Source organism: Camelus ferus, chromosome X (assembly GCF_009834535.1).
Source record: "Camelus ferus isolate YT-003-E chromosome X, BCGSAC_Cfer_1.0, whole genome shotgun sequence".
Lineage (NCBI taxonomy): Eukaryota > Metazoa > Chordata > Mammalia > Artiodactyla > Camelidae > Camelus > Camelus ferus.
In genome coordinates this window covers 18,658,920-18,671,902 of record NC_045732.1, presented here as the reverse complement: position 1 = coordinate 18,671,902, position 12,983 = coordinate 18,658,920, and the positions used below count along the sequence as shown (strand labels likewise).

The 12,983-nt window shown below is 40.5% G+C and overlaps 1 long non-coding RNA gene across 14 annotated transcripts in view; it reads left to right on the top strand.

The window, feature by feature from the left end:
- The window catches only part of LOC116662171, a 138,978-nt gene that overhangs the window by 100,792 nt on the left and 25,203 nt on the right, over window positions 1-12,983 (top strand). For 13 of the 14 annotated variants that reach the window (XR_004318177.1, XR_004318175.1, XR_004318172.1 and 10 more), the window contains one exon: window positions 12,636-12,730. This is a non-coding gene — a long non-coding RNA (uncharacterized LOC116662171). Of the gene's footprint in view, window positions 1-11,818; window positions 11,921-12,635; window positions 12,731-12,983 lie in introns of all 14 variants that reach the window. The other variant, XR_004318167.1, reaches the window with a different exon arrangement.

Below are 12,983 nucleotides of genomic sequence, written 5' to 3'. Positions count from 1 at the left end.
AGTGGATTCTATTTTGTGACATACTGAGTTGTAGAATAGAACTACGCTTCCGTACTCAGCAGCTGACCTTTTCTTTTTCTCAGTGTGGAGGTTAAGAAGAGGTTGACCTGCTCTTGTCATTATGTGGGAGGGAGAGAAGCCGGGCTCCCAGACGGAATAGACAAAGAGGTGACCACAGGCTCCGTGAGGTTCAGAGCTAGTCAACAACCAAAAAAAAATTTCTGTCACAAACCTGCCCCTGATGTCTCAAGTTTCTGATATTAATCCATTACTTATGTTTAATTGCTCTTGACTGATTCTTCCAGAATTTTCTTCCTCCCTTCTCCATTCTTCCAGCTTTGCAACTCATGGCATCAGACTTTACCACCTTCTACTCTGTGTTGGCGTGATCTTCTCCAGATCTGTGGGTCACTCTTCTTCCTTGACAAAATGTATCTTTTTTCTATCGTCAATTGATTAATTAAATTTTTTTTTTGTTGAAGTGTAGTTGGTTTACAATGTTGTGTTTCTGATGTACAGCAAAGTGATTCAGTTATAGATATATTCTTTTTCAGAATTTTTTCCATTACAGGTTATTACAAGGTACTGAATATAGTTCCCTGTGCTGTACAGTAGGACCTTGTTGTTGATCTATTTTATATATATAGTAGCTAGTATCTGCAAATCCCAAACTCCTAATTTATTGCTCCCTTCCCTGCTTTCCCCCTGGTAACCATAAATTTGTTTTCTATGTCTGTGAGTCTGTTTCTGCTTTGTAAATAAGTTCAGCTTCCATGTATAAATGACATCATACGGTACCTGACAAAACATACCTGACAAAACATATCTTCAGGCTTTCTGTCACTCTTTGCAGCACTATTCCTGCATAACCCTTGGTGATTTAAGTACAGTTGATTCTCATTATTTGTGGTAGTGATGTTCTCTAAAGTAACCATGAACACTGAATTAGTGAACACTGAAACATTGCTGTGTCGTTCCTATCTGCCTGGGCCCGGGAAAGCAAGTAGTTGGCTTTTGATGTCTGTGGGGAGGGAGCCCTGCTTGTGCCCAAGATTCAAACAATGACAGATTCCTCAGATTTAGAATGGCGATAGATATAATGACACTGGGATCGCAACTCTGAGGAAAGGGTTTATTTCAGCACTGGGCTGATCCAGGCCTGCCTATGAGAATGACTTCAGCATCCTGTTTCTCCGCAGAATGCAGTGATCAGTGAATGTGGAATGTTCTGTCTGTCCCTTTTGTTCTGAAGCCTTGGTCTGTGGGATCACTCCTGGAGTGGGGCTGCTGGGGGCTGACGTGCCAGTTTGGGGCCTGTGTCACTGGAACCACATGAAAGATTGTTGGGAAGCTGATGGCCCGGCTTCTCTGTGTCAGTGTGACCTGTTCACACCTTGAATGTCATTCTGTGGCAGTCTTGCACTTCCTGTGTGGGTATGGTGGCCAAAGGAGCCATGTACTTGGGTATCTGTTGAGTGTGGTATGAGTTTCCTATCACTGCTGTAACAAATGACCACAAACATAGTGACTTCAAACAACATAAACGTATTACTTTACAGTTTCGTAGGATAAAAGTCTGACACAGATCTCATGGAGCTAGAACCAAGACGGTGGCAAGTCTGCATTCCTTTCTGGAGGTTCTAGGGGAGAATCCATTTCCTGGCCCTTTTCCAGATTCTGGAGGCTGCCTACATCCCTTGGCTTGTGGTCCCTCCCTCCATCTTTAAAATCCACAACTGTGCATTAAGTCCTTCTCACATTGCATGACTCTAATCTCTTCGGCATCCCTCTTGCACTTTTTAGGACTCCGGTGATTTCTTTTGGCCGATCCAAACAATCCAGAATAATCTTCAATTTTAATGTCAGCCGATTATCAAACTTAATTCCATCTACAATTTAATTCTCTTTTCCCATTTAACATTAACATATTCACAGGTTCTGGGGATTAGGATGTGGACATCTTTGGGGGACCACAGTTCTGCTTACCACAGGTTCCTGATAACTATAGATGCTGTTTCCTGTCCTCTAGTCTTCTACAAAGCAATGTAAATGGAGACAAAAGCCTGCAACGTGTCTTGAATCGGATTGCCAGCTAGAATCTGCAACCACTACTGTGTCAGTGTACACTAGAACACAACTCTGAAAGGGTGGATTTTTTACTGGGAGCACTTTCACATGTTCAAGCACAATTTATTATTGTCTCTATGGGAGTCTACTGTTATTGTGAAAATTGACTAATATCTTAATTGTGTAGCTCCCAGGATATCTTTCCTTTCCAAAACTTTTGAAAATAATCCTAAGACAGGATGCTGGGCAGTGGGTTTCTGGGACTCTGGTAACTATTCAAATCTCCAAAGCTTTAATAAGACTTTCCTTGGCCAATAGAAAGAATGGAAAGCTACTGTTTTCTTTTAGAGGAAAAGTGTTAAAACAAAACAAAACAAAACCTGTGTGATACAAATGTTAAATGAAGCCAATATACTTGGCTGTGCTACTGTAAAATGATTTTCATCATTGCATTCGTTGTTTCAACCAGATCTTTGGCTCCAAATATGCTGTTGTTGTTAAAAAAAAAATATATGTGTGTATATATATATATATGTATATATATGTGTGTGTGTGTGTGTGTGTATATATATATATACACATATATATATATATATATATATATATATATATATATATATATATATATTTGCTGTCAGGGTAATCAAAATGGCTTCAAAAGCTTTCCTTGAATATGGAATTGAAATAAAATAATAAAATATGCTATTAAATGCCAGATTCTAGAGAAGGAAGATACCAGATAAGGGCAGGTTTTGCTTTTTTTTTAAAAAAGTCAGTTTTCTTAAATGCTTTGCTTAGATATAATTTTGATATTCCTGACATAGTCAATATCAGAGTCAAGTGGTTTTCAATCCAGAATTGGATTTGGGATGATGTAATTAAACATACAAAGTACAGAACCATATTTCATTTATTGAAGTTATCTTTTGATGCCACAGTTTCTGTTGTGTAACGAGATTTTTATAATGTTGGATTGCATAGGCAGAGAGAGAAAATAATGGCTACAGGTTTTATTCTTTAAAATTTTGATCCTACAGGTTTGCATTTCTAAACCACCGCAAGCTACAGATGTCTGTCAGCTACGCAATCCTATGATTGTATCACAGAATAGAAATGTTGATGTTGTGGCTGACACAAATCTGAAAGAGAGGATCACATTTTGAAGAGGACTCGCTGAGTGGTCAAAGGGTTAGGCAAAAAATTGTTCTGAAGAAGTTTGTATTTTAAAGCATTACCTAGCGTAGTCATGGTTAAAAAAACTAAAACAACCCAAGATCATAAGGCCAAATCTTTTTAGAGACATTGTGTGGATAAAAGTTCCAAGTTGGCTGTTGTGTGAGTTTACTGATCCATCCTGGCGAACAACACTTTGTTGAGCACCACTTTATCAGAAGTTAATTATAGAAGAATTGATGAAGTTGGAAATGATACCGTTCTGCATTACCTGATCACTCAGACTTAGGGAAAACTTCAGGGAAAAAGTGAATTGATTGACTCACTCATGTCCAGGGTCTGGGTCTTGCCACCATTCATTCTGACCTTTGTGGGTTGATCACTGTATCATGCACTGGCAGGGTGTTAAGATAAAGCAGACATCATTTAGCAAATTGCAAACGGGGATCAATCCATTGGAGAGAGGATAGGGGTGTGGGAAGAGGGCGGGTAGACTAGGAAAAAAGGGGCTAGACAAAGTTGTGAGGTGACTGAAATTTACCATCAGCACTGCATGTGCCTACTATCTGTTGGTAGCTGTCTCCTTGAATTTCCAGGACATTCTACAGCTCTGTAACTAGTGCAAGACCACTTCCCTTCTAGCCCCACTCCCATTCTCCACTGGGGGACCTTGGCTTTCTCTGTCTCTAGTCTCTGGACTCAACCTTTCTGATACGTCTCATTTCCATGTCTTATGTCTCACTCTATTGTGGCAGAGTCCTCTTTTCAGGGCCGTCTTTCCACTTGATTAACCAGCTAATGGAGATACATAAAAGGAGACATTCTCCTTGGAGGCTACACGGCATCGCTAGTGGCTCTAATGGAATTTAGCAGATAGGCAGGGCTTTCACTGCCACACATGCACACCCTGTAAGTGGTTGCCTCTTAGTCTTCTGGGTATAAGCTTTGCCAAAATACTGCTCCCAGTTCAGGAACAGCCAATAAATGTTTCTTGCCCAAGTTCCTCTACAGTAAATAGTAGGAAGAGTGCAGGAAGCTTCATCTCCAGGTGTCCTTTGCAGTAGGGGACAGTGACTTCAGATACAACGACATTAGAGCAGATTGCAAAAAAATGGCCTCAGTACTTTTTCAGCTCCTCTCATCAAGAGATGGAGTCTGTTTCCCCATCCTTGAAACTGAGTCTGGCCTTGGGACTGACTTTGACCAGGGATATCAAGTGAGTTCCAAACCTAGGCATCAACAAGCCATGCAGCTTCTGCTTTTGTTTGTCTTGGGACCCTGTGACCATTGTGTGAAGGAACCCAGGCAATCCTGCTGAATGATGACAGACACTTGGCTCTGTTGCTCCAGCCAGCCAACCGCCAGACATCTGAGTGAGACCACCTTCAATTACCCAGCCACCAGCTGTCCGCCAGCTGGCTCTAGACGTGAACAGAAATTCAGCAGGAATCTGCTGAGCCGGCCCCGAACAGAACAACCAGCCAACTCCCAGAATCAGGAGCTAAATAAATGGTAGTTGTTTTAATCCACTAGGAACTGATACTGAACAGTCATATGAGACGATTTTGATCCTATTTTTAAATGGAAGAGAACAGGATGGATTTACCAGTAGAGTGGAGTGAGATCTATAAAATTTGACTCTGTGGTCCAAAGAGGAGCATAAGGGAAGAAAAAAAGGATATGAAAATGTATATATCTAAAACTACCTAGAGAGCACACATCTCTTGCCAGCATTTGCCATGAAAAATCTCGAGTGTTTGAATGGGTCTGAGTATCTTCCCACTGATAGGAAGGAAGATAGCTCTTACTTTAGATGTGACTCAACTTTTACGGCATACGTCCAGTTCAGATCAAACTAAGATTTAAAGGTTGGTGACCTTGGCTGGTACCTGTTCATATGTGTGATAGACCTTTCTTAAAAAGAAAGGGAGTTCTTTGTTACTCTGTATAACCTGGATGCAATTGGGGCCCCAAAATGGCTCGGTCTCTGAGCGATATTGCTTTCAGAGAAATAGTATTGTGGCAGAAAAACATAATCGACAGTAATTCACATCTGTATTCAGACTCTTGAAGAAAAAAAAATGCCAAAGAAGGGAGTACATTCTTAATGCTTGCAAAACTTTAGAAGAGCATCTTCTTTAGACAATTTTATTGTCCTCAATCTTTCTATAAGCCTTGTAACAGCGCTCCTCAGAACTCTTTCTGAAAGTGGCTCATGAAAATGTAAAATGTTCTCTTCCCATTTTCTCTTCAGTCTTTGAAAACTCTTCCCTGAAACCAAAAGGCATGCCTTTTTTGGTCTGTTGACTGAGTCCCCCTCAAGTACGTGGCTACAAATCTCTCTCTTACCCTGTCATGCAGACTCCCGTCACCACTGTGATAGTTCCTCTTTCACTACCTCTTTTCCATCTCTGTGTTGTTCATGCACAGTGATGCCTTCCTACAGCTGGTGCTCCTGGCATCTGACCCATTCTGATACATTTTGGCCTCTGGGGTGGGTAACCCATTTTTATTTCTCTGAGAACCTCTTCATTTCCCAGATTCTATACTCTACAGGAGAAACTTGGCACTTAACTCTCAAATAAGATTCTTTCCCCTTTAGAAATGGGGGAAAGTGGGAAGGGCTGAAATAGTCACATATTAATATAGCCTTATGTGAATTTGGATTATGTAAATATGAAATAATGTGATTAAAATATACTTAGAGTCTCATTTCTGGAACAAAAGTTGAAATAATGCAAACCTCCCCAAATGAGAAAAAAAAATCAACAATCACATATGTTTAAAGCTGGTGGACTGAATGCATTGAAAACTCTGCTATTGCTGTGGTAGCTGATAAACAGAACTACATGGTGCTCTTCTTTGTCAGCCCTACGAGAAAATTATTCTTGAATTATAGAAGTTTTAATTATGAAAGATGCTCTGGAAGACACCCGAGCATACTGATTTTGATGTTCTGTCCTGTTGTGTTTGCTTTTGTGCCTGAAGTGAGAGGAAGGGAAATGTGGAAAACTAGGAAGGTCAAATTTTGAACCATCAGGAGGAAGAGGGGAACCAGACACTGAATGAGCTGCTTCAAGGTTCAGGTGAAAATGGGTATCGCTGTGACAGGAGGAGATCCAATGTCCCCACTTCTCCATGGTCCCCAGGACCACTTTGGCATTTCCAAACTGGCAACTCTGTGACCAGGAGGAGACATGGGCAAAGTGGTTCCAAGATATCCATCAGCCGTGTCAGCATTGAGTCTCCCCATAGTGGTTACATTAGCAAAGGCATCAATGAGGGGAACTGGAGGAGAAAGGACTGAAGATGCCAGGTGCTGACTGTGGCTGACACACTGGTCCATGGGCACAGGAGAGGCATCTTTTGAAGGCTTTTATGGATATTTTTGGGGATATTCTTAATTTCATAGAAGGCTTAGAGTTGCTAACATGGCTCGCTGACCAGACTACCTTGATATCGTTGGTAACTTCTGGGTCTTGGAGCCTTTTAAGGATTTTTTTGCGGGTCTTTGTGAGTAGGAAGGGTTAAATGCAAGAATTTGAGATGCTGATTCCTTGCTTGTAGAATGGAGGCAAATAATAGCACGTACTTTATGAGACTTTGGTGAGGATTCGCCTAGCTGATGCAGGGAAGGAGCTCAGCAGGGTGCCTAGCCTGCATTGGCAGCACTCAGTAAACAGGAGCTATGGTGTGGTGGTCACATCTATAGTCTGAAGCATACACTCTGTTTCATAGAACCCTTGTGGTTGCTTGTATGGCTTGCTGACAGGACTACCTTGATATCGCTGGTAACGTCTGGGTCTTGGATCCCTCCTAATGTTCAATCATTGATCCGGCAGGAGGACTCAGCTCATGAGTCCTTCTTAATCTTGGGCCCTCTGTAAAGGGAACTGCCATTGCAGTCGACATTTTCTAATATTCTGCCACATCTTCTGGAAAACAGGAACTTCTTACTCAAGAGAGATGGTATTTTATCAGGCAAGATCAAGCCATTCTGAGAGAGGGTATATTACCTGTATGTTCTCATTCAGTGACCTTTCAGAAAAACTACTGCCATTTCCTTTTTTCTTTATTAAATGGCAGAAAAATTCTGCAAAAGCTATTAGTGGAAGTTTGTAATTCTAACTATACTAAAGCCAACTTTTTTTCGTCTCTATTATACTCAAAATGGCAGGTTGAATGAATCTTTGAAGTATGACTAGGGATTTCCATGGCAACCAGGTAGGACTAAGGGAGGAAACCAAGTTCTGGGGCATAAGTACTTTTCTCCCACTCCTTGGGGACCCTAGAGAATCTGTCTGTGGACAGCACCTTGCTGTGTGCTCAAGTCTGGAGCTCCAAGCACCCCCTTCTACTCAAGGTGGGGCCAATGGAGGTTGCAGTGCCTGCTTGTAGCAAAAGAATTCCAATGAATAATAATACCATGAATTGGATTATATTTTTCAATCCATAAAGTGTTATTGTTTACATTATTTTAGGCGGGGTAGAGGGATGAATTGGGAGTTTGGGAGTTTGGAATTTGCAGATACTAACTATATATAAAATAGATAGGTAACAAGGTCCTACTGTATAGCACAGGGAACTATATTAAATATCTTAAAATAGTCTACAATGAAAAGATGATGAAAAAGAATATATATGTATGTATAACGGAATCACTATGCTGTACACCAGAAATCAACACAATATTGTAAACCAATTATACTTCAATTTAAAATTAAATAAGTGATCCTTAAAATATGAAATAAATAAGTCTTTGGCCTTAAAAAAAATTATTTTATGTAGTCATGTTACCACTCTAACGTAAGTTACCTCCATTCTAAAGGTGAGGAAGTGGGTTCAGAAAGGTGAAGTGGTTGGCTTGAGTCAAGTGGAAGAGCCAGGCCTTGTACCATCCAACTCTAAGAACATTCCTTGGGGCCATGGTATGTGCCAGAACCTTCTTCCCAGGGTCTCCCCTGTCCACTGTGGCAGGTTAGGTGGTTGGAGAGAGTGAGGCTTTACCTGTGTCCTCATTGGAGGCTGTAATGGAAAACGGGACACGGCTTTATGTATTTTCATGAAAGGCTCCCATGCCAGAAGAGAGGACCAAGACTTTGTGGGAAAAAATGCATGTGGCATTTCTCCCATGGGTCCTGATTCTTTGCCTACTGAAGTGTAGAGGTCCTCATCAATCACAATAATGAAAGCCACTCTTATTGCGTCTTTTAACACAATCCTTCCACAGTTTCCTTCAATTGCACTGATTATTTTCCATTATGAGTTTATTCTTTTCTGAGCTTTTTCCTCAAGAAGCTTCTGCAATTTTAGTCGCAATTACTATTATAAGAAGTGGCTCTCTGGTGGCACAATGGAATGGATGGGGGTTGTGTCATTTCAACCTCTCTTATAAAGCATCCTCTGATTTTTGTTTGGAATGAGAGAACTGGCTGCTGATTGGAGTTGGATGGACTGTATGAGTATCCTGGCTCTTTCATTATGATGAAATAGCATTGCAATTATTTTCCAGCTTTAGAAGTATCTCCCTCCTTTCCTTTCTACTTCAAGCCTGCTGTGAAGCATGATTTTCTCTGGAAACTTTCCTGGCTCTCCTGCTTCCTTTTCATTCCCACCCTAATCCCAGACTAATCAGTGGCCATCTTAGACCCGCAGTGCATCATCTGCTCCTTTCTGGCTTCTTACTTTCTTGTCTTCATTCCAATGCATCCGACACAGAGCAGCATGAATACTTTCTTCAGCTTTTGTTTGGATTAGGTCACTCCCATTCTAAGAAGCCCAGAATAACTCTCAATTACTTCTTGAATAAAATTAAACCTCCTAATTATATACTCTAAAGTCCTCAGCCTGTAAACCCGTTCACTTAAAGGCCCTCCTTGGGCATCTTGCTCCAGCTACATAAGCCCGTTTATACTCCCTACCCATAGTGCACGTTTATACCTACCTGTTAACCCATGAGCCTTGGAACATCCCACCCCTTCTGTACGGAATGCCTCCCCTCTTCATTTTACCAGGAAAATAATTGGTTTAACTTTGTATAACTTGGTATTTCTCAAATTTATTTTCCCACAAAACACTTTTGCTCACAAGATGGCTATTCAAACTGTGCTAGATAGCTTCTTTACTCTTTGCTCCTCCAGATTCACCCTTGACCCTCCTTCACTCTGCTCTGTGCTCATGGGGGAGGCTGACCTGTCTGAACCATATCAATGGGTCCCCCTTGACCTCTGTTGTGGTTAGTTTTATGTGTCAACTTGCCTGGGCCGTATTTCCCACTTATTTAATTCTGCCTGAATCTAGAGATTGCTGTGAAGTTATTTTTGTGGCCAACATTGACAGTCAGTGCACTTTAAGTAAAGCAGGTTACTGGCAATAATATGGGTGGGCCTCATCCAATCAGTTGAAGGCCTTAAGAGCAAAATCTGCAGTTTCCTGAAGAAGAAATTCTAGTTCAAGATTGCAATATCAACGGCACACCTCCACCCCAATCACATGAGCCAATTCCTGAATACTAATCTCTTTCCTTCTCAGTATTGCTTCTGTTTCTCTGGAGCTTCTGGGTTGGTTTGGCCAGTAAGGCCTACCCGCAGGTGATTAGAGGGAGGAAGAAGAGTGGGGTTAGGATATTTATTCTCTGGATCACACTCTGCTGGGTCAGTTATGGTTGCCTGCGTCCATGGACAAAAATCCTAGCTTTTATCTGGAGCCATCTTCTTGTGACCCTTCCCTTCTTGATTATGGGGTCAGTAAATCACTCTCTTTCCCCACAGGATGGTCACAGCTCCCTGCTCCTACTAGATCTGGGGGTCCTGCACTATCTCTTGTGGTTTCCCTCCACTCTGACCTCATCTCTGTGAATAGCCCATTGTTTAATTTCCCTCAAATTGCCCAATTTGAAGTACCCTTTGTTTCCTGACATATCATTAGCTGATATCACGTGAGACTAGTGCTCCAAGGAACATACTTTGGGAAACTATGCTTTAACTTCAACCTTTCTCTTATTAGGGTGGCAAAATTGGATGGCTCACTGTTTCCCAAAACAGCCTGGGAGAAGCCAGGACAGACGTCATAGAAAAAAGATTTCTGGGTTAGGAGTTGAACCTAACATTCAGTTCAGCTGGAGGGAAGGTGGGCATGGTGACAGAGTGAAAACTAACATTTGTGGACTTGGCGATTATAAAATACTTCTGCACATTTTATCTCATTTGAGCCTCTCAACAATCCCAGGAGGTGGGCAATTATCCTGTGTCACAGATAATCAAGGAGATGAGCAAATGAGCAGGGTGTGTTCAGGGATGCTGGAGAAACCTATTTAATTAAAGCAGAGAGTTGTTGATGAAAAGTAGAGAAGAATAAGGTTTCTATAGGACGGGCAGGGCCAAATTATGCATGTTCCTGAGGGTGGAGGTGAGGAGTTTGGGTTGATGTAAGAGACTGCAGAGAGCTTTTGAAGAATTATTTTAAAATTTGTAGTTGACTATATGAATAATTACATGTTCATGGTAGAATATTTAGGAAAGTAAAGTCTAAAGAAGAAAATAAACATCACCCATAATTTTATGACCAGGCTATATCCTTGTTTATTTCCTCTTCAAACTCTAGATCAATCAACATTGATAGTATTGTGCTGTGTTTTATTCATCTGATGCAGTTTCTTAACTGTGGCACCATTGACAGGATAATTCTTTGTTGTAGGGGGAGAGAGTTGCCTGTGTATTGTAGGATGTTTAACAGCATCCCTGGCCTTTACCCAGTAGATGCCAGTAGTGCCCCTACCCCTATTTATGATGAGCAAAAATGAATCCAGACATTGTCAACTGTCCTTTGCTAGGCAGAATCATAGATTCTGAATCTATGATCCAACTATATTGTGAGCATTTTCTCCATATCATTAATAATCATTGAAAACCCATGTGATGGATATACCATACTTTATTTACTCATGGCTTTTTTGTTGTTGTTGAATGTTTAGTCTGTTACATATATATATAAATAGATATTGAAAAAAAAAATATATATATATTGCCATCATGAGTGATGATGTATCCTTACATATAAATCTTTAGTTGGATCTCTGATTATCTCCTGAGGACCAATCCCTCGAAGTGCATTTCTGAGTCAAAGGGCATGAACATTTCAAGGCTCCCAGTATATTTGTCTGAAAAAGGGCCTTCCAGAATGGTTGTACGAATAGACACACCCACTAAACTGTGATGCATGAGTATTCCCATGCCGACCCTCATACCAACCCTCGTAAGCCTTGAGGATTATCCTTCAAAATACTTTTTTACAGGTTAAAAAAAAATCCTGAATATTTTAATTTGCACTTTATGATCTTTGGTAAAGTTTGCTCACGTGTTGCTTCGAAATTTGACTTCCTCCTACCTAACTTGTAAATTGTTTTTATTTTGTTTACTTTTAAAATGTGTTGACTTCCTCTTACGTATCTTGTAAAGTGTTGAATGTTTTAATCATTATGAGGGCAATGTTTAGAAAAACATCAGCTGGCTTGTGTTTAGGGGGTACTATACTGATTTTAAGTTCTTTTTCTGACGTGTATTGTTTTCTCAATTTTCAGCTCAGATTCAGTTGCCCCACCATGTCAGAAAGTCATTCAACTTTTGGAAGAAAATCTGTCTCCTTCCTTAAAAGAGGCATTGAGAGAAAGAAAGAAAAGAAAGTAACTTTCAATAGACTTTTCAGTTTTCTAGTTTACAACCTCAAAGTTGCACTTCATGTAGCTGAGTCTGCTGGTGTTTTCTCATTAGTATTATACAGTAGATTGTTAACTCATTGTGTTCTCCCAGGGATGCAAAACTAGAACTGGAATCCAGTCCTGCTCTTCCCTCATCTATTTCTATAATCTTGGGCGAATTTCTTCGTGTTCCTGAACCTCTCTTCATTTGTAAAATAACACGGGGAGAGAAGATGATCTCTCAGAACCTTTCAAAATCTGTATATTTGTGTTCATGTGAGAGAAGGAAGAGAACTCAACCAGCAACCACTTGGGACTCTGGAGTCTTGTTTTGGGTGGGGAAGGAGGAGGGTTGGGATTCTGAAATAATATAATAAAAAATGTCAAATGTAACACTTGTATTTGTATTCTAATCATTAATGAACTTTACTTGGTTACCTTTTTTCATTCTACAGCCCTTTTGTTCACCAACAGTGAGAATTTTCCTGGAGTGTTGAATGCGAAAAGGGCAGAGATAGAATGTGAATGTTTATATAGGGCTGTTGTTGAGACAGGAAGTCACAAAATTGCCTTTGCCAGTGATATAATATATATAATTGTTATCTATACATGTTACAATTAATATGTATGTACTATATCTATAAATATTATATATAACTGATCCATCCATATATCTGCTTATTGAATGTCTTCTCCACAGGAATGGAAGTTCCGTGAGGGGAGAGACTTTATCTTGTCCATCATGGGATCTTCAGCACCTGAGACAGTGCCCAGCATATGGTACCTGCTCGGTAGGTAAGTGAAGAAGAGTTGCATAAATGAATGAATGAGGATGTCAGCTCTCAAAAACACAGGAGATAAATGCTGGCAAGGATGTAGAGAAAAGGGAACCCTTGTGCACTGCTGGTGGGACTGTAAACTGGTGTAGTCATTGTGGAAAACAGTATGGAGGCTCCTGAAAAAATTAAAAATAGAACTACCATATAATCCAGTAATCCCATTTATGGGTATGAATAGAAAGGAAAGGAAATCATTATCTTGCAGAGAT